We start from the raw sequence: 25,564 nt of genomic DNA, 5'->3' as shown, positions 1-25,564 counted from the left end.
TGGGAATGGTGTCTATGTACACTCCTAGTAAAATTTAGTCATATAAATCACTAGTTAATTAATATGAGAGGGGGAAAATTAATTGTATGTCTCGAAGTTTTTCAAAACACAAACTGAATCTTTTCAATATATAGGCTGTGTAATTGATATGCAGACTCTCTAAAAAGCCTAGAACAAGTAGATCAGAAGCAACCAATAGCACAGCTATATACAAGACACTGGGTAGTGTACAGCAAACCCTAACAAAAGGACTTTTCAAAGTTAACCCAATTACCAAATAATGTGATGATAACATTAACTATCGATTGTCTTTTTGAACCCTAAGACAGCAGGAACCTCACATCTCCACTATAGAGCCTCTACTTCCCCCAGTCCTGGAACCCTTGGATAGGTCCCACTTTCCCCTATGCCTCTCCCGATCCATATCAAATAATATTGCATCTGCTGATCACAACCTAACCAATGCAACGATTGCCACCTCAACATGCTTCACTTCAGACTGTATCCAGAGACTTCACGTGTGGAATGACAACCCTTCAACTTCATTACTCGGGTGAGACCTTTCATTTCATAGATTACTCTAATTTCATCTCAGGTGGTTCACTTTCTAACAAAGTGTCAAAACCTAGATATACACCAGTTTCTGTGAAAGAGAGCATATATTCACACGTATCCGTAAACTACTGCAAAATATATACCTGAAAGCCGAAGTACACTAGAGTTTGCAGTGAGTACCCCCTAACACTTCCTCTCCACTATTCCAAGCTTTGGGTCCATGATTGCTCAACAATTTGTTTGGCTTTGTATGTTAACTCTCTTTTCAGTCACCAGGTTCCAGATGTCATCAGGATGCCGGCCAGGCTTCCCTAGACTGAAGACCCCACCAATGTGTCCTGGAGCTCAGCTTCCCCAGAGACCCACCCTACTAGGGATAGAGAGAGGCAGACTGGGAGTATGGACCGACGAGTCACCGCCCATGTTCAGCGGGGAAGCAATTACAGAAGCCATACCTTCTACCTTCTGCAACCCACAATGACCCTGGGTCCATGCTCCCAGGGGATGGGAAAGCTATCAGGGGAGGGGGTGTGAAATGGAGATTGGGTGGTGGGAATTGTACCCCTCCTACCCTATGGTTTTGTTAATTAATCCTTTCTTAAATAAAAAATTAAAAAAAGAAAATTATTTTACCTTTCTGCACCTCAAAAATTTTGCCTGAGGCCACTCCATCAGCTGGGGCCGTAATCAGGGAGTCTTGAGATTCCCAAAGAGACATGATTGGCCTAGATGTCGAATAAATCCCTCTCTCCATTGTTACTGGTTATTTCTAGCAGGAACAACACAATAGACCCCTTTTTGGGCCCCCATAGGACTTTGCCCTCAACTTGGATGAACAGTAGTAGAGAATATTCCATCCTCAAAAAGGAGGATGGACAACATACTCTATGCTACACCTGAGGAAGATAGGTCAATATTGGGGTAGCTTGGAATGTTACCTATAAGATGAGGTATAAGTTCTCATACATGCTAGACTGGTGCACATACAATGGTAGTAGTGATTTTATGAATAGTTTAACATATTCTAATAGTTTTACTGAACAAATTAAAGGAGAGGAATGGAATATTTAATATTGCTGTATGTCATCTTGAATTTATCCAAAATGACATTTGAACTCAAACACTATTTTAGAAGCTATTTTACATTGCTTTTTTCACATCAAGTCTTCCAAATCCAGGTATGATGACAGACACAACTTGAAACAAATACAGTGAAATTAACATACAGTGAAATTAACATACAGTGAAATTAATTACATAGTTGTGATAGGTTCATCAAAGCCATCTCTGCTCTTTCCACCCTCCCCCCAAAGACATCCAGATCCTAATATCTGGAATCTGTTAAGAAGAATCTGATATAAAAACAAAGGGCTCTCTAGATCTGATTAAATTAAATTTTCAGATGGAGAGATTTCCCTGGATTTTCAGGGTGGAATTTAAGTACATTCTCATAAAAGGCAAGCAAAGGGTTATTTTAATATAGAGAAAGAAGAGGAGATGATAAGGTGATGACAGAAGCTGATGAAGTGGTAGGAATAGATGCTAAGGGATATCCCCAATGAAAGAGGCAAGAAACAAATTCTCCCTTGAAGTCTCCACAGGAACTGTGGCCACCTTACACCTCTGTATTACAGATTTTCACAACCAACACTACAGAAGAATAGAGTTCTGTTGCAACCAACCAGCAAGTACAGGGTGTTTTACCATAGCAGCTACAGGAAAGGAAAACACAAGCCAGCAAGAATAAAGTGGTCATTACAGTCTCACTTGTTGTGAATGTCCAACAGGTTCTGTTCGCAGAAATGCCATTGAAATGTTCTGCAAGTGTTGGTGTTCCAGCTCTTCCATGAGTTCAAAGACTTTCAGCTACTCCCTATATGGTAGAAACTTCCAGACCTGTCTTTCTGTCACTGCACTCTTGTGCCTCAAAGGAATTATTTCTAAGTATCTCCTGGGCATTGACACAGAAATGTACTATCATCACCAACACTTAGTCATACCCAAATTAAACTCATTTTCATTGATAAAAATTTTCTCTTACTACCCTGGAACAGAAGCTACTCAATATCCACTATCTGTTTTGGTGGATTTACTGATAGGTTTCCTTAAGAATACTCTAGTTTATATTTGCTCTTTCAATTGACTCAGATTATTATGTGCCCTAATGTGCTCAGTATTTGTTTTTCATTTTCAGGTTTTATTTTGAATAATTGTCTTATAATAATCTGAGTTTGACAAGTATTTATATATTGTGTTTATATGTATGTTTGTGTATACATGTACAGTCACACATACACATAAGTGTGTGTACTGTACCTGCCACAATATCATTTATCTGTGAATGAGAAACAATTAAGAAAATAGAATATTTACCTATTTTTGTAACCAGAGCACTGCTCAGGTCTGGCTTAGGAATTTTGGAGCCTTAGATAAGGCAATCTCTTTGTATAACCACTATGCTATCTAGCCATACTCTAAAATTTGTTTTAACACATAATAGGAGGAAGACTAGTTGTAACACTCCTGTCCTTTTCTGGTTGGTCCTTTCCAAATGTAAAATAACCATATATATCATGCATACATAATAAAATAAAATGTGCACACACAAAGCAAGCAGCACAGAAAAGTCAACTCTTGTTATTTATTTTTAGTGGCCACCAGGGTTATTTCTGGGGGTTGACGCTTACATCAAATCTACTGCTCCTTGTGTCCATTGATTTCCTTCCTCTTTTTGACTGAGATGGGAAGAGACTGAGAAAGGGAAATAGAGAGGGAGAAAGAATGAGAGATACCACCGCACTGCTTCATTGCTCATGAATTTTTCCCCTGCAGGTGGGGACCAGTCTTGAATCCTAGCCCCTTGAATGATAATGTATGCACTTTACCAGGTTTGCTACCACTCTGCCTCAAGGACAGTGTTTTCAACTCAAGTGGTAGAAAAAGAAGTACTTGGCAATACTGCCTTAGTTGGTTAGTGTTGAATCCATATGTCCGCTGTCCCAGAACCTGGAAGTTTACAAAATGGCTAAGTTGTGTGTACCCAATGAATACACATGTTATCTACCATGTGCAGGTATCCAGGTTCAAGTCTCCACTCCCCACCTGCAGAGGAGATGCTTTCTGGGTAGTGGAGCAATACTATAGGGTCTTCTATATATATACACCACCTCTCTATTTCTCCTTATATTTATTAGAGTAAAAAAAAAAGGAAGGGTAAAGAAAAAGCAAAGCAAAGCAAAGGCTTCTGGGAGTTGTAGAGCCCTAATAAAATGTAGGCACCAAGCCCCAGTAATAACCTTGACAGGAAAGAAAAAAAATTGCTAAATCTCCACTTACTAGGGACCCTGAAAAATGGAGGTAAGTATAAGTCAAATATGTGTGAATTACATGTAATAAATAGAAGTTATCATAGGCTCAGCAACTAGTAGCTTTTCTCTTAAATTGCTGATACTTTTGTTTTGCCATAAACTCAGAGACAAAGAATAAAAGAATGTAAATCAGAAATGGCATTTCATTAAAACAAAACTAGCATTACAGGCTGCTATGTATAATAAACACAAAAGCATAAGACATAAATGCTATCAACATTATTTATCATTATACGCAGCCAGGAGGTGATCACAGATCAAGTGAAAACCAAATCACAAATCTGCAGGAGCATCAGCATGTTGTATTTTTAAAGGAAATCTTACCCAAGAATACTTATTTCATTAATATCACAACTGAAAGTGAATTTACAGGGCAGGCAGTGGCATGCCTAGTTGAGTATACAGGTTATCCTGTGGAAAGCTCCTACACCTCATGTGAATCCCCTGCAAGTGGGGAGCTGGGGCTGGAACTGGGATTCTTGCACGGGTCCTTGTGTTTTGTACTATGTGCACTTAACCTGGTACCCTATGACTTGGACCCCTCATTTTCATTCTTATTTAATTTTAGAGAGTGTGGTGATTTCAGTCTATAAGCCTATCCTTTGATGCTCAGTTCTACTAATTAAGACTTTTAATTTTTTTATTTATAAAATGGAAATATTGACAATATTCTAGGATAAGAGAGGTATATTTCCATACAGTGCCCACCCTCAGAGTTCCATATCCAGTACACTCCCTCTATAGCTTCCTTATTCTTTATCCCTCTGGGAGTATGAACCCAGGTTCATTGTGGAGTATAGGAGGTGGAAGGTCTGGCTTTTGTAATTTCTTCTCCTCTGAATATGGGTGTTGGGAGGTCAATCCATACCCTCAGCCTATCTCTCTTGCTTAACCACAGATTATCCAGCAATCTGTTAAAGTACTTTTCACACCCTGTATGCCTGTTTTCTATTTTCCTTTCAAACTTTAATCTCATTTGTGAACAACTCTTTGAATTACTGGATACCCAGTTAACCCCTTCTGTGGGTTAAAGTTGAGAGCTCAAATTTCCCTGAATGACCTCATGATGAACATTCAAAATTCCTTCTCTGATACATTCTCCAGTCCTATATCTTCATTAATTTCTACTATGAGCTCATTTTTCTTTATCAATTCCATATTTTGTTCATGTAGTATCTATCCTTGGTAACTTTTTTGTATCTTTGTTTTCATCTCAGCTTCTGTTTTCTGCAGATTATGATATGACTATAGTGATATAATTCTCCTTTGTTCATAAAATGTGATGGGAGAGGAAATACAATGGAGAAAGACAAGCTGTTCATGCTTGTCACTGTATAGTCTGATGGGGACATGCCCAAGCCAGGAGGAAGAGGGCTTCATCATATACTCTGGCTTCTTCAAAACCCTAGTTCAATCAGTGCAGCATAACTCTCTTTTCCATGTGCTCAGTAGGACAGTCTCAGTTTCCTGACTCATGCTCATGACTAATCATTCTGGTTTGCATAGACTTGTTTTCCTTCAAGTAGTTCTCCACCAGGGGATGGAAACTTGGCCAGACTACCTCTCTAATACTCTGTTGCAGTTTTTTAGACCCGAACTGCCCCTGCGGCTACAGACAGACTATGATCCACATAGTCAATGACTGCCACCTCTCCAGATTCAAAGGAGGTCTCAAAACTTTACATCAGGCTCAACCTGATGCTGTTGACTGGCTATGGAAGAAGGGCAAGTGCTAGAAGAAGAAGATTACTCTTTCTCTGACCCAGGGGTGAGTACCTTGACTTCCTTGGGAGGTCTCCTGAGGCCAGGGTTATGATCATGCAACATTTCCTCTGGCCCTAAGTCATGCTTCTCTGCACAACTGGGATACACAGCTAGTAATGTCATGTTGTTTGCACTAGCTGTCCTGTCGGGCATGTTACAGCCATTCAATGGCTGCCACTTACACATTTATTAGTCCCTCACCTTGAGAGGATGAGGATGGTGTGTTTTCCAGGTCAACCTGGGTGTGTTCTGTTGAGTTTTGATTAATGGTGTGTGTGTGTGTGTGTGTGTGTGTACGCTATTTTTTTCTCTGTGAAACTGTTTTAAGATAGAAATGGTTGGCTATTTTGTCATGGCTTCACCTCTGAACACTAGTTCAACTTGGGTCCTTATAAGGGTTTGTAAAACTATGTGGCAACCTTCTACTGCATTACTCTATCTCTGTACATCCTCAATTCATTGAACCTTTACTTTTTTTTTAAAGATTTTATGTATTTATTGATGAGAAAGATAGGAGCAGAGAGAGAATCAGATTGAACTCAGGACCTCATGCTTAAAAGTCAAGCGTTTTATCCACTGCACCACCTCCCAGACCACTTTTTTTTTTAAAAGATTGAACCTTTACTTTTTTATGGATCTTTCTTTTTTTCTTGTATTGATGTATGTCTGTGTGACTCCACTGCTTTCAGTGAACTTATCTCTTTTTAATAATACAGTAGGCACAGAGAGGGACAGAGAGAGAGAACAGATATGGCAGCATATCTGTTTTCCCACTGTGTTTCCCACTGTAAAATGTAGTATGGTCTATTGTGCATCATCTTTTGTTAAGACAGTAATGAGCATTTAGACAAAAATTATTTCCTAAAATTCAGAAAACATGGTACATATTTATGCACATGGGCAAGTTTGTCCACATTGTTTGGAATTGCAAGAATATGTATGTGAACAGGAAATAAATGTGCACATGAGAGAATAGATTCCTGAACTCTAAACATATAGAGAAAATTATGTAAAATCATAATTATCTTATTGTGGGGTGTTGGGCAGTGACACAGCAGTCTAAGTGTGCATGGTATGAAGCTGAAGGACTTGCCCAAAGATACCAGTTTGAGCCCCTGGATCCCCATCTGCAGAGGTGATACTTTACAAGCAGTGAAGCAGGTCTTCAAGTGTTTCTCTCTCCCCCACTATATATTTCCCCTCCACTGTCAATTTCTCTCTGTCCTATCCAATAAAATGGGGAAAAATGGCTACCAGTGGATTCATAGTGCAGGCACCAAGCCCCAGTGATAACCCTGGAGGTAAAAAATATATAACAATGATTTTTTTAAATTTATTTTTATTAAGAAAGGATAAATTAACAAAACCATAGGGCAGAAGGAGTACAACTCCACACAGTTCCCACCACCCAAGGATTTATTATTAACATGTGTGCTCAACCAGGTGCACCACCACCCAATGCCAATATTTCACTTTTAAATGATATTAACATGGCACTTCAACATTATATGGGTTTCTAATGTGCATCATTACAAATAAATAACTGTATGCATATTCATGACTCTAAGACAAATCATTGTGCTTCAAAAATAAATGTTCAACCTCCTCCCCTTAGATCATAAACAGATACATAAAATGGAAAATACTTTCAATAAACACTATCATCAAAATAATCACTTTGCATTGTAAATAATAAACTGTCAAGATTAGGAATACAATCTGACTATTAAGAAACAGCCAAGAATACTTCCATTTATCTTTTCCCATTTATCTTTCTTAGTGGTGTATAACTGTTAAAAACCTTTTTTTCCCTTTTTCCCCCCAAAAGTTTGGTGGGCAGGGAAGACAGAATAATGATTATGCATAAAGATTTTCATACCTGAGGTTTTGAGGTCTAAGTCTCAATCTCCAGTATTGTCATAAACCAGAGCTAAACACTACTCTGAATATGTTTACAATAAATAAAATATTTTAAAAGTTTGCTGGAGGGATTTTATTTTGTGATTGGATAAATTCTAACAAGCTACTGATGATACCATAACAGCCAGCTATTCTGCTTAAATAATGGGATCCATTTCACTGCATAAGCAGCCAGTAGCTTTTTAGCAGAAAAGCCAGTAATGATCATACAGTTAAATAATAGCTCCATACCTGCCAGGTTACTGTGATTTTTGGCATGCTTGGCATACACTCTTAATTTGGCCAAGTGCTATTTTGGTTGCTGCCATGTCATTCCCTGAGGTACTCTCTGGCATTCTAAATTGATTTGACATCTGCAGAGCTTCCAGGAATACAGTTTAAAAATATAACAGTAATTCTGCAGATAGGTATCTAGAGATCTGGGAATTTCACATATACATCTATTTTGAAATTTGAGAGTTCCAATAGTGTCCCTATCTATGACAAAATTTTCTTTGACATACAACTTAATCAAATTTTTAGATTATACATATTTCATGTCATATGAATGTTGGCAAAAACTTTGTGCAGGTAAAAATAATTTTTTGGAATTATTTTTAATTTATGTGTTTTTTTTTATCATTGGGGAGTTAATGGTTTACAATACAGTTGAGTTGACACATTCTGTTTTCATAGTGTAGTGGTTATCACTTTTGCCTAATAGTTGTGTGAACATATGGGTACAATTTCTTATCTCCTCATGACTGATGTCTGCAAAATACTCCATCCCCAAATTTTGTCTCCCTCCATCCAAATCTATTGTTCCACATTTTGGTCCAATATAAATTTTGTGGATTTATTCTATTCAATTTTATTTCCCTAACCCCTCCTGATTCAATTTTAAATTTCGTTTTTTTAACACAACTTCCTCGATGACTACCATATCCATGTTTAGCTTTGTCAACTTTTAGAAAGTATCTACTGAGTATTTATTATATATTATAATTATATATTTATAATTATATATATAATTAAATATATTATATAATTATATATATAATTATTATACTTTCTCATCTGGCTATATCACTTTCTATTAAAAAATTCTCAATATCGGGCCAAAAGTAGTTCACAGGGTATAACAAGGCATAGCAGGTTTGAGTATAGAGAGTACAGGGAGGCTGTCTGGCAATGGCAGAATCTCTGATACTGTCTACCTATCTATCTATCTATCTATCTATCTATCTATCTATCTATCTATCTACCTGTCATCTATCCACCTATCTGAATGGAAAAATAAATAAATAAGTAGCCCATGAGTTCACAGCTCCAAACACACAAATACTTTTTTATAGTTGTTAATCTAGAATTTTGAAAGTACCAATTTTCTTGTACTTCTCAAATAGAAGAGTGAAAAAACTGGTTTGAGGTGGTGGCATCACGAATTAACATACCCCAACTAATTCCCTGGTCTTACATTATAAAAAAGACAAATAAGTTAACTAAGCAAACTGTTAGTTAATCTTAAATAGATCAGTGAGAGACAAGAAAATTGAAGTGATAATCAATAAGCAAAAAAAAAAAAAAAAAAAGCCTGGTACAAGATAGCTTCACTAGGGAGTTCCAGGAAACCTTCAAAACTGATATACCTCCTATCTTCCTCAAAGTCTTTCCTCAGTGTCTTCTCAAAACAGAATAACTGAGGACTATATAAACCCATTCTATGAGGAAAGCATAGCTCTAATATCAAAAGCAGACAAGATCATCACTAAATAAATAGATAAAACTACAAAGCAATAACCCTGGTTAACATAGATGCAAAAATCCTCAATAAAATCTTAGCTCAATTAACAACACACAGAAAATATTATACATTATGACCAAGTGGAATTTAATCTAGAAATGTAAAAATGGCTCAATATATGCAAATCAAATCACAAAAGACATCCTGAGATAGTATAAGCTCAAGTGAGTGACCTTTATCAGAACTCAGGCAGAGTATTTATTGGTAAAATCATGCATCACATAAAAAAATAAATAAAATAAAAAAGGAAGGTCATTTTTTTTTAATTAGACATACATCAAAAGCAAATGTCAAGGCATAAATAACAGTTATGCATCACTATAGAAAGATCAGAACATACTTCCATGACAGAGGAGATAACAAAATGCAGGCAGAGGTGTTTAAAACTTAACTACAGTAGCTATTGTCTAAATATCATTACATCAGGTCACCTAGTTGACGCCGAAAGAAATACTAGGTTCTGCTTTCAGGTATATATTTTGCAGTAGTTTTATAGATACGTGTGAAGATATGCTCTCTCTCTCTAACAGAAACTGGTGTGTATCTAGGTTTTGGGACTTTGTTAGAAAGTGAACCACCTGAGATGAAATTAGAGTATACTATGAAAGGTCTCACCCAAGTAATGAAGCTGAAGGGTTGTCATTCCACACATGAAGTCTCTGGACACAGTCTGAAGGGAAGTTTAGGTGGCAATCATTGCATTGGTTAGGTTGTGATCGGCGGATGCAATATTATTTGATATGGATTGGGAGAGGCATACGGGAAAGTGGGCCCTATCCAAGGGTTCCAGGACTGGGGGAAGTAGGGGCTCTATAGTGGAGATGTGAGGTTCCTGCTGTCTTAGGGTTCAAAAAGACAATCGATAGTTAATGTTATCATCACATTATTTGGTAATTGGGTTAACTTTGAAAAGTCCTTTTGTTATGGCTTGCTGTACAGTACCCAGTATCTTGTATATAGCTGTGCTATTGGATGCTTCTGATCTACTTGGTCTAGGCTTTTGAGAGAGTCCGCATATCAAATATACAGCCTATATATTGAAAAGATTCAGTTTGTGTTTTGAAAAACTTTGAGACATACAATTGATTTCCCCCCACCCATATTAATTAACTAGTGATTTATATGTCTACATTTTGCTAGGAGTGTACATAGACACCATTCCCACCACCAAAAGACTGTGACCCATCCCTCCCACCCACTCCCACCCCCAACTGGCCCAGGAAGCTGTATGTCTACCCCTCACCACAGTGAGGGGTAGACACTTTCTCTCCACTATTCCAAGCTTTGGGTCCATGATTGCTCAACAATTTGTTTGGCTTTGTATGTTAACTTTCTTTTCAGTCACCAGGTTCCAGATGTCATCAGGATGATGGCCAGGCTTCCCTAGACTGAAGACCCCACCAATGTGCCCTGGAGCTCCGCTTCTCCAGAGACCCACCCTACTAGGGGAAGAGAGAGGCAGACTGGGAGTATGGACCGAACAGTCAACGCCCATGTTCAGCAGGGAAGCAATTACAGAAGCCATACCTTCTACCTTCTGCAACCCACAATGACCCTGGGTCCATGCTCCCAGAGGGATAGAGAATGGGAAAGCTATCAGGGGAGGGGGTGGGATATGGAGATTGTTTGGTGGGAATTGTGTGGAGTTGTACCCCTCCTACCCTATGGTTTTGTTAATTAATCCTTTCTTAAATAAAAAATAAATAAATAAATAAATACATTGGAGGAAAAAAAAAAGAAATACTAGGTTTCCTCCTATAATCATCTTATGCATAGTATCCAGACACTTAGGGAGGATGCAAGACATTAAGAATTCATGTTGCATTATCCTATGCCTGTGGGCTAGCTAAAAGTTCACTAAACATATTCCAAACATCTGCCCTGGAGCGAGAGTTTTAACAGAAGAGAGTCTGAAGCCTTTCTTACTGGGCATGCTTCGGAGTATTTTTAGACAATGGAATGTATCTGGTAACAACAAACACATATTTTTACAATCATGGAAGCATAGGTAAAAATCAGTAGGATTTCTAGCAGCAGTCTGGGATCAGGAAACTCTTCAACATAATGCACTACAACAAAAGGCATCAAACCATTAAGAGTAAGTTTTGTGAGGTGTAAAGAGCAAAGCCTGACAAAGAATGCAGTTGCAGGGCTATGTGATCACAACCCTCTCATTACTGGTATGATGGTACATGGGGACTTGCAATCTACTTTAAGAGTTTTGACAGAAAAGTTTTTTGTCTTCTAGTCCAGGCTGTGGACCTCTGCCAATGAAGCATTTGTAGAAGGGACTCTGTCTCTTTGTGTAAAATAAAGCAAGATGGGGAATCAGGCTTTAGCGCAGCAGGTAAATGCAAGTGGCGCGAAGTGCAAGGGCCATCATAAGGATCCCGGTTTGAGTCCCTGGCTCCCCAAATGCAGGGGAGTCGCTTCACAGGCAGTGAAGTAGATCTGCAGGTGTCTACCTTTTTCTCCCCCTTGTCTTTCCCTCCTCTCTCCATCTCTCTCTATCCTATGTAACAATGATAACATCAATAACAACAATAATAACTACAACAATAAAAAAGAGCAACAAGAAGGGAAAATAAATACATAAAAAATAAAGCAAGACAAAGTGGTTTTTTAATATTTATTTATTCCCTTTTGTTGCCCTTGTTGTTTTATTGTTGTATGTATTATTTTTGTTGTTATTGAAACACAAGGACCTGCATAAGGATCCTGGTTTGAGCCCATGGTCCCCACCAGCAGGGGAGTTGCTTCACAAGCGGTGAAGCAGGTCGGCAGGAATCTATCTTTCTCTCCCCTCTCTGTCTTCCCCTCCTCTCTCAATTTCTCTCTGTCCTATCCAACAACAATGACAACAATAACAACAACAACAACAACAATAAACAACAAGGGCAACAAAAGGGAAAAAATAAAAAGTTTTTTTAAAAAAAGGAAAAAAAGAGATGGAGGGTTCAAATGGCATCAGAAATGAAAGAGGAATAATTACAACACATATCTCAGGAATATAGGGGGTCATAAGAAAACATTGTAAAGAAATTTAGTCCATGCAAATACAGAATTTGGAAGCAAGCTGTTCTGGCTTCTGTAATTGCTTTTCAGATGGTCATGGATGTTGGCACATTGATCTAAAACTCCACCCACATCATATTTTTTTTTTTACTGGTCACCTCAGATAATGATATGATGTACCAAAATACAATATGAAAATTAAAAATTCTGTTTTAAATTATTTTGTGTGTCCAGTTATATTATGGTACGTTGTGAAGGCATTTTATCATGTACAATGTATTAGATGCATATTTTAAAGATAAATGTAAGGGCCAGGTGGTAGCACACCTGATTAGTGCACACAGAGACTTGTCTCAAGTGGCCTCCTCCAGGGCTCTGTTCTGGCTCCTACGCTATTTAATTTTTACATCAATGACCTCCCAGAAAATTCTTCAAGGAAGTTCATCTACGCCGATGACATCTGCTGTGCAACTCAGGCATCAAAGTTTGACATCCTCGAGGAAACACTCACTAAAGACATGTCTCTGATATCTGATTACTGTAAAAAATGGCGACTAATCCCTAGCACTGCAAAAACGGTATCATCTGTTTTCCATCAACTCACGCTTGAGAGTCTAATGCCTTATCCATTGCGACACCTCCCAGACCATGGTCCTATAATTCTTAAGAAGCTCATGGCCTTTTTGTGACAACAGATTGATGCCATAAAAATGCAACCTATACAAACTCACTATCATAGGCTGGACATGGCAGAATATTGAGTTGCTGTGGAGGATTTGCCCCCCTCCATCAGAACGTCCACCATGTAGAGGACTGGCTAGCCAATGACGGGTAAAAGGGAAACTAGCACTATCCAATCAACCTAAGACAGGGCACCTGGTACTACTAGGCAAAAATGACCAGGTGTTCCAATGACGGGTAAGATGGAAGGCTGATCCCCAACCTAAGACAGGCACAGTCCGCCCTGCTACAAAACAAAGTCTGCCAAACATCAAAACATGATATAAGACAGGGGGACATGTGGGGAGCCACATGTGCCCTCAAGGTTGCTATTGGCATGGCCATAGAGTTTATGTTAAATGATAGTTCCTGGGAATCTAGATTCTTCCTGTAATTTTCTGATCTTGGTAAAGAAATCATGACAAGAAAATAAAGACACTTTACCCAAATATCACACAGAAGACCGACCCACTTTTCCAACCATTGGAAGTATTAGCAGATAGTCTGTGACTCTCAACCCTCATGAGTTTAAGTTATATACCCATCTCTCCCAAGGGCATGTTCTTCCTGGAGGTCATGTTCCTCCATGGACAGTTGGAGGCATGCATATAAAAACAAAGCCATTTCAATTTCAGTCTGAACTGGGGCAATTCTAAAACATCAACTTTAATTCCAGAACTCCCTGGAAGGTCCCCTAAGAATGTCCAGATTACATCAGAACTTGATTTCTTCTGAGACCTTGTCTTTTTCCTTCCCTCTCTGAAACAGATTTCAAGGGGATTTCCTTTAAAAGAAAAAAAACATAGTAAATAAATTGATCATAAATTCTGATTTGAAGAAGAATAGACTCTAGGTAGAGAAATTTCTGGTTGAATGGCTCAGAAGTTGTCTAGCTTATGGTGGTGTGGGGGATTGAACCTGGGACTTTGAAGCCTCAGACATAAAAACCTCTTTGCATAACCATTATGTTATCTCACCTGCCCAGCATTTCCTAATATCTTGAAACCTAAACACCCCCCTCAGAGTCTTCCTTTGAGGATAAAATGTGAATAAATGAATAAATAAATGATCATCAATACCAATCTCATATTTCAGTGTTCTACATTTTCCTCCCCCCCCCAAGTTATCCTTGAGACTCATTACCTGCACTAGGAATCCATTGCTCTTAGCAGCCATTTTCTTCTATCTTATTAGATAGGATAGAGAGAAATTGAGAGAGGAAGGGAGACAGAGAGGGAGGAAGAAGATAGACACCTGCAGACCTTCTTTGCATTTGTGAAGCATTTGCACTGCAGATGGAGAGTGGGAACTTGAACATGGATCCTTGTGCTGATCCTTGTGCTAAGTACTGTGTGTACTTACTGGATGCACAATAGCCTGGCTGCTACATTCTCTTTAAACAAATTTAATCAAGGAAATTTTTCCCCTCCTCTATCCATTTCTCTCTGTCCTATCTAACAAACAAGGACAACATCAATAATGACTACAACAACAATGAAAAATCAACAAGGGCAACATTAGAGAAAATAAATAAATATAAAACAAATTTTAAAAAAGAAATGGGTGACACAGATGAGACAAGTAGAATCAGGTGAGCAAAGTAAACTTTAATTGGGAAGATTAAAAAGGGCAACAATCTGGGTTGGAGCAGCCAGGGGACTGATCCCTTTCAGGGGAAAGTGTCCAGCCACCCAGGCGAAAAAGAGAGCCCAACCAGGGAGAGCCAAAAGCCTGGCTATAGGAGCTGGGGGACAGATTGAGGTCCTACCCTGAGACAGCCTGGTGGACATAAATAAGGACTACTTTCAGCTGTGTGGGAAGACTTTTTGGATGTATGCAAGGTATGCATGTATTCTGTTTTCCTGGGAAAACAGCCTTAAGGAAGTCTCTTGGATATGTATTATGCAGGCAGGAGCAAGATAAGTTTGTCCTGTGTGGTTGAGGGAATCTGTTCTTCTGCCCATCACCTTCAGTCTGTTTGAGTGAGGCATGCTCTTTCCGTTGTGGATAGGGGGTCAGGCTTCAACAATGTTTCCTTCATGACTATGGATTTTATAAGGCAAGTAATCAGTGATCCTTTTGTGTCAATCTGAATGGGCATCAACAGGAACAAGTAGCTGAACTCAAATGGATCTTTGTCAATGGTTCTCAGTGACTGGGAGCTCCATGGATGTCATAGTTAAATAGCCCTGGTCAGAAATGGAAAGTGGGATAGCAGTGTGGTGGCAGGTCTGCTCCTATGTTAAGGAGTGAGCACCTCAAGATTTTAATAGAGCATGATATGATTGCTCTCAGGATAGCCAAGGAGAACAGGTGTCCCCCCTTGCTAGCTGGCTATGAAGGGAAAGGTCTATGAGGCATTTGCTGGCTGAATTAAAGTGGTTTTGTCTGCCAGGAATATTCTTGATAGATATCTGTCCCCAGCTGGCTCAATTTTTAATTTAATGTGGGTGGAACATGCCTGAGAGATTTGCCCCCAGGGTCTGTTACTATGGAAACTGATATCCACTAAAACATCCACCAGCTGCTTCCATCAGGGTTGTAGGAGGGAGACAAAATGGCACCTTCCTTGGAGCTTATGCCTTACAGTTTTCTGCACCCTGTCCAGAGTTATGAGAATTGTAGGATCAGGGCTGCCAAGGGTAAGTGCAAACTTCCCCATTTCTGTGCCAAGTTCCACATCTTAGGAACCTAACTTTATCTCACTGCTATGTTGTGCTGTGGGCTTTCTTTCCTTCTCCCCATAGCCATTAGAGCATTTCTTTATTCATTGTTGTGAAAACTCTTCATACAAGTATCAAAATGGTTTAATGTACAAATCAGTCCCCTCATAGGTTTTGTCTCTCTGTGTTCTTTAGAGAAGGTAAACAGGTTTCCCCTATTTGGCAATTTTGACCCCACCCTTTGTTTCCAAAGGTTTTTAGTTTCAAATACATATTTATTAAAAGTAAATAAAAATAAAATCCATATTACCTGGGCTCCAGATCAAACCACTGAGGTTTAAAGTTAACAATATTTATATACTTTTCCCATATTTTGGAGCTACTCTCTTCCCTGATCCAGCTTGCTAGTCCTATTTCCAACTCTGACACCGTCTCCCCAGACAATACCTTTAGCCCACCTTCATGTTATCTTTGGAGCTCAGGCAAAAATTAGTAAAGTCATGGGCTACTTGGAATATACCTAAAATAGGCCTTCTAGCCTTTTCCAAAATGGAGACTCCAAATTCATCTGATATAGTATTACTTATATATTCCTGAGTATTAAACAACAAAGATACTTTATATCTTAATGCTTTTTAGCCACCAAGATGGCAACCATGATGCCAATCTGACTTCACTGGGAAGACTACCTTACCAGTGATTCCTGGAATCCCAACTCCTCAGAGCTCTATCACACTAGGGAAATTATTAAAAAAAAATGCTGGGGGTATGTATGGATGGACCTGTCAAAGCCCATGTCCAGTGGAGAAAGAATTACAGAAGTCAGACCTCCCACCTTCTGCAACCCATAATAATTTTGGGTCCATGCTCCCAGAGGGATAAAGAACAGGAAAGCTTCCAATGAAAGGGATGGGATACAGAACTCTGATGGTGTCAATTGTGTGAAATTGCCCCCTTCTTATCTTATGGTCTTGCTGATCATTATTAAATCAATAAACAGTTAAAAAAACATATTACCCTATTTTTTAAAAAAATTCCTAGCAATGAGAATAAAATTCCTTTATGACCTCTGACATTTTAAAGTTTATATTATGAAACACATTTTCAAGATACATTTTAATGAAGTGTTTGGTTCAATGATTATGTGTTAATATTATCTCAATGGAACTTTTTTTGTGGGGCAGGGAAATTTAGATTCTATAATTCATCTCTGTCATATTCATAGACCTATACAAAAAAGTCTATTCTACACCACTGTTCAGTTTTATCCATTCTGCTTACTAACAACTAGGCTTTTTAAAAATGTTAAGGATATTTGCAACATTGTTTTTTTGTACATATGTAGTTATCTGTATTTTTTTATATCTAAACAGATGTACACTGATTTATATATTTTTTCATCAAGCCAAAGAATTGCTATGAGGAGAATAAGACTGTGATTTTAAAAATTCTTCCTGATAAGCCTTCATTTATTTTTTTCTGTTTTTCAAAATTAACAATTCTCAGTTCCTGGCAAGCCATAAATTATTTTCATTTTGAGAATGTCACTTACTGCTCTGGTACAAAGATATTTCTGTAAAAAAGCATAAATTTTTATTATGTGAAGATTTACACATGTATTAAAGTTACTCAAGTATTTATTATTCAGTTTACATCTAAATTCTGCATAATTATATCACAATGTATCATCCATTCATTTGCTTAGTAATCTTAATATAATGCAAGCTCAAGGTAATCACTAACTAAGAGCAACCTCTGCTGGCAAACAGAGGCTGAGCTGCAGGCATCTTTGCTATTTGACCACATTTGATCTGAAAGCATATTTAGGGGAGGGTTTAACAACTTTTTTGTGAAAAGCAATGTGAGAAATTACATATTTTCTATACAAAATGAAGATTACAATGATTATTTTAGAACTGAAATATCAGAATTTAGGTCAAAGGCCTACTTAATTCTCAGCTACTTATTTATTTATTTATTTATTTATTTAGTTAGTTAGTTATAGCTAATATTCTACTCACCTCAGGTTACTTGGTGTTGCCTGAGATTGAAACCTGGAGACTCTCACAATTTGTGTGGGTTTCCACTACTGTCTCCCCAGATCAATTCTCAGCTTCTGACTGAAGGGTCATTTTTGCAGTAATGCCTTGTAGGTGAGAACCTAAGAAACAAAGCAATGGATAATAATTGCTGAAAAGTCAATGGGCTGTGGTTTATCATAGCAGGTCCGGGGACTAAGAAGGGTGAAGGGACACACTAAAGGAATGCTGGGAGTCTAGTATCCCATGGAGGAGTGAGATGATGACTTGGTGGGCATTTGTCTTGGGGAAATATGAAAATATTGGGACAAAAATAATTCTGATAATCAGCATTTCCTCAATAAGTGATACTGAGAAAACTGGAGAAATACATGTGACTAATATTCATATTTCCTCAGGATATTTCAAAATACAGAATGAAAAGTTATCCTGAAAAATTACTATAAAATATAATTTTAAATATAAATTAATTTAATTTTTTATAAATGGAGGAGCCAGGCAGTGCCAGATCTGGTTGAACACACATGTTACTATGGTTCAAATCCCTGGTTCTCACCTGTAGTGGAGAAGCTTCATGAGTAGTGAAGCAGGGCTGTAGGCAACTCTCTTTCTCTCCCATTTTACCTCCCCCTCCGCTCTCAATATCTCCCTATCCTACCAAATAAAAAATAAAATGGAATCAAAAATAAAATTCTATAGTTTCAAGGTAATGAATCTACCTAATGGACATAATTTTCTAGATGAATTTTCTTTTCCAGATAAATGTACTGAATCAACCAAAGTAGGAGAGCAGTGAGTGGGTAAGATAAAACTTCTCTATTAGAAGCATAGAAAATAATTCACCACCACATAACTTAAAAAATGTGTACCTATTAAGAACACAATTTCTCTTTCTGGACCTATGTGTCTGTAGCACACACTAAGCTTGACTATAAATATGGTTGGCATATAGTCAATGATTGGTAAGCATATGTAATTACTTTTGGATTGGGTGCTAGGGAGGCTAACACGCATACACATGCACATACTCACAGAAGTAAGATATTTGAACAACTCAAATCCACCACCAACTATGGAATATTCCATTATATGGCTGATGCCCATTTGACCACAGTGCATTTTTTTTGGTAGGTTATCTTACACATTTCATGAGAATATTCTGAAATGATCTAAAGAGAAATAAAGTCTTAAAGTCTAAGGTCTTCTTTTGTCTCTTTCACTACTTTTACATAAATTCCCTACACCTCAAAACTATTTATAAAATGACTGATTTCTTTATGTGTATTTCCTATTTGAATCTGCCACTCACATTCTTTCTACTATGACTTTGAACAAATCTTGTTACTTCTTTCTTTCATAACCATTATGATATGTGCCTGGAGCCTTCTTAATAGTAATCAGAGACAGTCACTGCCTAGGACACTGACTCTCAAAGTGTAGTCAAGGTCTTAGAGATTTCAAGAGATCAGCACACACTTCATGAGGTCAGTAAAATATTCTTAGACAGTTGAATGAAGCTAAAATGCATTATGCTTAGTAACATAAGTCAGAGAAGGGTAAACTCTGTATTTTACTCAGATAATGACACATAAAGAAAGCAATGAATGAATGAATGAATGAATGAATAAATAAATAAATAACCTCTCCAACTATAAGACAACATGTCTGGTTATCAGAGGGATATGATTATGAGGTTGGCTACAAAAAATCAACTGTGTGATAAGAATGACAGTGAATTTTAATTTTATTTTTCTGGGGCCTCATCTATGCTGAATTTCATAAGGCTCAGGTTGACAATTTCATTCAGATAGAGATATACACAGAAAAAATAAAATTACAGTCACTTAACACTCGTGATGCAGCAAAAATTCTTATCCTATTTTCCAACCCTTGAATATATCTCTTATATTCTTACTTTTTAAAAGGGATGAATTTAAGTAACTACTCCGTTGTATACTAAAATCAAAAGCTGTATCTAGAAAAAATCAGTTATGTGATAATTTTACATGAGAGAGGTACTAACTGCATTTGAAAGAGAACATTATTCTTACTTTAAAGAAAAAAATGACAAACTGCTATTATTCAGAAGGGTATTTGGCAGAAATTTTCCTAAAAAAAAATGAGTAGTGTGGTTTCAAGCAAAAGCTGACATTTTTTTTTGTTTTTTGTTTCCTGCTTTATATATAATTTTATTTATAAGATAGAAATATTAACAAGACCAAAAGATAAGAGGGGTACATTTCTACACAATTCCCACCACCAGAACTCAGTATCCATCTCACTGACAGCTTGCCTATTCTTTATCCCTCTGGGAATATGGACCCAGGATCATTATGGGGTACAGAAGGTGAAAGGTCTAGCTTCTGTAATTGCTTCCATGCTGAACATGGGCATTGTCAGGTTGATCCATGCTCCCAGCCTGTCTCTTTCTTTCCATAGTGGGGCAGGGATCTGGGGAGATGAGGCCTCAGGACACATTGGTGGAGTTTTTTTATCCAAGGAAGCCCGGTAGCATCTGGAATCTGGTGGCTGAACAAGAGTTAAGAAATAAAGCCAAGCAAATTGTTGACTACTCATGAACCTAAAGGCTGAAATATTGTGGATGAAGATTTGGGGTCTCGTTTTAGAAAAATATAGTACGTCTATTTTAGGTGTATTCCAAAATCTTACTGGATTTTGCCTGAGCCTGATGTCTAATATGCAGGTGGACCTAGGTTATTGTCTGGAGAGATGGTATCATAGTTATAAAAAGTTCTAGAAAGCTGCATCATGGAAGAGAGAAGCTCCCAAAATATTAGAAAAGTGTATAAATATTGTTAACTGTAAACCCTTCAGATCTGGGACCCATACTCAGCACAGAAGCCTATGTAACCTCTCCATCCCTGTAGATCTAAGCTAACATTCTGTGGTCGTGGCTAGAAACATTCCAAGCTGCACTAAGTTCAGGACCCATGTTCCTTGGGTGGTAGGTAGAATATGTTGTCCTAACTCGCTTCTGAGAATGGAACTTCACCTACCATTGTTGATCCACATTAAGGGCAAGGTCTTATGGGAGCCCACAAAGGGGTCCATCATGTTGTTCCTGATAGAGATGACCAGTGACAATAAAGAGAGGGCTCTTTTAGAGGTCTACGCCCATCATGTCTGTGTGAGAATCCCAGGACTCCTTGACTAGGGCCCCAGGTGATGGGGATGGCCTGGTAGTGACTAAAGAGTCATCTTTAAAGTATACCATTCTCTTGTCCTTATGTAGTTTTTATAGTTCTTACTTTGACAAGTTTAGCTTTGAAGTGATTGAGGAACATATAATAGGAGGTAGGTGAGGAGGGTATTTAGGTCTAAGCAGAAACTATCTCCTTAATTACTTTATCATACACAAGTGGGATTTATACCAGGAATGCAAGGCTGGTTCAACATACATAAGTCAATCAATGTCATTCACCATATCAATAAAAGAAAAAGCAAATCCACATGATTATCTCAATAGATGCAGAGAAAGACTTTGACAAAATTCAGCACACAATCATGCTCATAACACTACAAAAAAGGGGGAAGATGGAAAATTTCTCAAGATATATATATATCTATATATATATATATGGAGTCTATATATAGCAAACCTACAGGCAACATCATATTCAAAGGACAGAACCTGAATGCATTGCCACTCAGATCAGGGGCTAGACAGGGTTGTCCATTATCACCATTACTTTTCAACATAGTATTAGAAGTTCTTGCCATAGCAATGAGGCAAGAGAAAGGAATGAAAGGAATACAGATAGGAAGGAATGAAATCAAACTCTCAGTATTTGTCCATTATCACCATTACTTTTCAACAAATACTTGTCAGATGCAGGTTTTATATTCTTTTTTTTTTCATGAGATCTTGAATTTTGTTGTAAAAGACACTGCCAGCCTAATGATTTCTAGTAGCTTTCTGCTGGATTCTCTAGTTTTTTTTTTTTTTGTATACTATCATATGCAAATACTGAGAGTTTGATTTCATTCTTTCCTATCTGTGTTCCTTTCATTACTTTCTCTTGCCTCATTGCTATAGCAAGAACTTCTAATACTATGTTGAAAAGTAATGGTGATAATGGACAACCCTGTCTAGCCCCTGATCTGAGCGGCAATGCATTCAGGTTCTATCCTTTGAATATGACTTCACGTGTGGAATGACAACCCTTCAGCTTCATTACTCGGGTGAGACCTTTCCTTTCATAGTATTCTCTAATTCCATCCCAGGTGGCTCACTTTCTAACAAAGTCCCAAAACCTAGATATAGACCAGGTTCTTTTAGAGAGAGCATATGTTCACACGTATCCATAAACTAGGGCAAAATATATACCTGAAAGCAGAAGTACACTAGAGTTTGCAGTGAGTACCCCCCCTAACACTTCCTCTCCAGTACTCCAACCTTTGGGTCCGTCCATGATTGCTCAACAATTTGTTTGGCTTTGTATGTTAACTCTTTTCAGCCACCATGTGCCAGATGCCATCAGGACGCCGGCCAGGCTTCCCTGGACTGAAGACCCCACCAATGTGCCCTGGAGCTCTGCTTCCCCAGAGGCCCACCCTACTAGGGAAAGAGAGAGGCAGACTGGGAGTATGGACCGACCAGTCAATGCCCATGTTCAGCGGGGAAGCAATCACAGAAGCTAGACCTTCCACCTTCTGCAACCCACAACGACCCTGGGTCCATGCTCCCAGAGGGATAGAGAATGGGAAAGCTATCAGGGGAGGGGATGGGATATGGAGATTGTTTGGTGGGAATTGTTTGGAGTTGTACCCCTCCTATCCTATGGTTTTGTTAATTTATCCTTTCTTAAATAAAAAATAAATTAAAAAATAAAACCTGCATCTGCCATCATAAATTTAAGATAATTCTAATAATTAGTCTCTCCTAATGTGATTGGTGGCGGCATTAGGAAAATTATTTAATGATTGTGTATGATGAAATAGCAACATTTGGGAGATCAGCATGATTCAGTCAAGCAAAAATCTTCAAATGAACAAAGCATGAAATATATATCAGTAGAAAATCAATTTGAAGTGTATAGTTAAACAAGGGACTAATGTGAAAGCAGAAGAGTTCACTGATTATGTTTCCGATTAAAAAATTTAAAAAATCTTTACCTTTATTTGGTGATTAATGGCTTACCACTGACATTAAAATATAGTAGTTGATACATGTGTAACATTTCCATTTTCCATATAACACTCTAAGCCCACACAGTGGTCCTCCTCCAACATCATGTTCCAGGACCAGAACACTCCCCAGCATTCCAGAGTCCTTTACTTTGGTGCAAGACAATATAACTAGTTTTTATAATTGCCTTATGCCAAGTATTGATGTAATAATAAGGAAGAATTGCCACGATTATTTGAAGAGTAGAATAGATATATTCAAGGGTTGGAAAATAATATAAAAATAACTCCTAGTTTTTCCAGTTCTCTCTGTGAAAGAACACATTCTATTCATATACTTCTAAAGAACAACATACAACAGCAGATTGTCCTCATAAGATGATATTAAAATACATCTCTGGTAGTTGGGCAGTAGCACAGTGGGTTAAGCACACACGTGGTGCGAAGCGCAAGGACCCTCGCAAGGATCCTGGTTTGAGCCCCCAGCTCCCCACCTGCAGGGGAGTCGCTTCACAGGCGGTGAAGCAGGTCTGCAAGTGTCTCTCTTTCTCTCCCCCTCTCTATCTTCCCCTGCTCTCTCAATTTCTCTCTGTCCTATCCAACAACAATAACTACAACAAGGGCAACAAAAGGGAATAATAATTAAAAAAACCTAGAGAATCCAGCAGAAAGCTACTAGAAATCATTAGCTACTAGAAATAATAGTCATTCCACTAAATATCCTATCTAGAAAATGAGCAATTTTTTTCTCAAAACATATTATTTCAGCTTTTATATATTTTCATATAATTTCTAATTAAACTTTTTTTTTTCCCAGAGCACTGTCCAGCTCTGATTGTGCTATCTGCGATGGTGTTTGAATCTAAAAATTTGGAAGATCGGACATAAAAGACTTTTCTCCATAACCATTGTGCTGTTCCTCCATCCCTTAAAATTCTTATAAGGCAAGTATTGTTAGCTATAAATCATAAATATTTGCTAGGGTGAACAATCATTTGAGTTTATAAAGAAGCCTTGAGACCTCAAATCTGAGAGTGATTAGCCTAATTAGATACTAATCTCAGTACATTGTAGATGTTTTATTTAATCATGAGGACAATCCTATGATTTATATTGTTTTCATAATTTATAAATAATAGTAGTTGGAGAGTCATTTTTAGTGAACCCCTCAGCTGATTAGGCCCTGTTCTAGTAAGCGCTAACCACTTTATATGGAATCAGTGTTGCTGAGGTCTCTCACTCAGATTAAAACTCTGTCCACTCTGATTTTGAAATGCATCTGACATAGTATTTATTTAAGGAAGAGAGTCAGTAATGTTCTTCCTATAGAGTTAAATAAGAGCAACAAATAGAGAAGGTTCTAGAGGGGTGAGTACCCACCTGACACATTAAGCGAAAGGAAACCATAATTGAAAGGGAAGTGTTTATGAACCAGAGTAACACTGTGTCATGAAGATCTATCTACAGATATCCTTTCTTGCCTTGACTCTTAATTTCTTTTAACACAGAGGCTGTGAATATTATGCAACCTGCCTTTCAGGTATAAATATTCTGATGACATGGTATTTAATTCATACTTCTATAGGTATCCACCAAACTTCTCTTGATCTCTGGATAAAAGACACAAAGGTGTACTATTAAAGGAAAGGTCTCACCCGAGTAATGAAGCTGAAGGGTTGTCAGTCCACACGTGAAGTCTCTGGATACATTCTGAGGTGAAGCATGTTGAGGTAGCAATCGTTGCTTTGGTTAGGTTGTGATCGGCAGATGCAATGTTATTTGGTTTGGATTGGGGGATGCATACGGGAAAGTGGGCCCTATCCAAGGGTTCCAGGACTGGGGGAAGTAGGGGCTCTATAGTGAAGATGTGAGGTTCCTGCTGTCTTAGGGTTCAAAAAGACACTCAATAGTTAATATTATCATCACATTATTTGTTAATTGGGTTAACTTTGAAAAGTCCCTTTGTTATGGTTTGCTGGACAGTACCCAGTATCTTGTATATAGCTGTGCTATTGGAAGCTTCTAATCTACTTGGTCTAGGCTTTTGAGAGAGTCCGCATATCAAATACATAGCCTATATATTAAAAAGATTCAGTTTGTCTTTTGAGAAACTTTGAGACATACAATTGATTTCCCCCTCTCATATTAATTAGCTACTGATTTATATGTCTACATTTTGCTAGGAGTGTACATAAACACCATTCCCACCACCAAAGGACTGTGACCCATCCCTCCCACCCACTCCCACCCCCCACTGGCCCAGGAAGCTACATGCTACAAGCTACAACCCTTCAGCTTCATTACTCGGGTGAGACCTTTCCTTTAATAGTACACTCTAATTTCATCTCAGGTAGTTCACTTTCTAACAAAGTCCCATAACCTAGATATACACCAGTTTCTGTGAGAGAGAGCTTATGTGCACACGTATCCATAAACTACTGCAAAATATATACCTGAAAGCAGGACTACACTAGAGTTTGCAGTGAGTACCTCCCTAACACTTCCTCTCCACTATTCCAAGCTTGGGATCCATGATTGCTCAACAAATTGTTTGGCTTCATATGTTAACTCTGTTTTCAATCACCAGCT

Source organism: Erinaceus europaeus, chromosome 14 (assembly GCF_950295315.1).
Source record: "Erinaceus europaeus chromosome 14, mEriEur2.1, whole genome shotgun sequence".
Lineage (NCBI taxonomy): Eukaryota > Metazoa > Chordata > Mammalia > Eulipotyphla > Erinaceidae > Erinaceus > Erinaceus europaeus.
The sequence above is the reverse complement of the archived record's forward strand: the minus strand, read 5'-3'. Positions refer to the sequence as shown.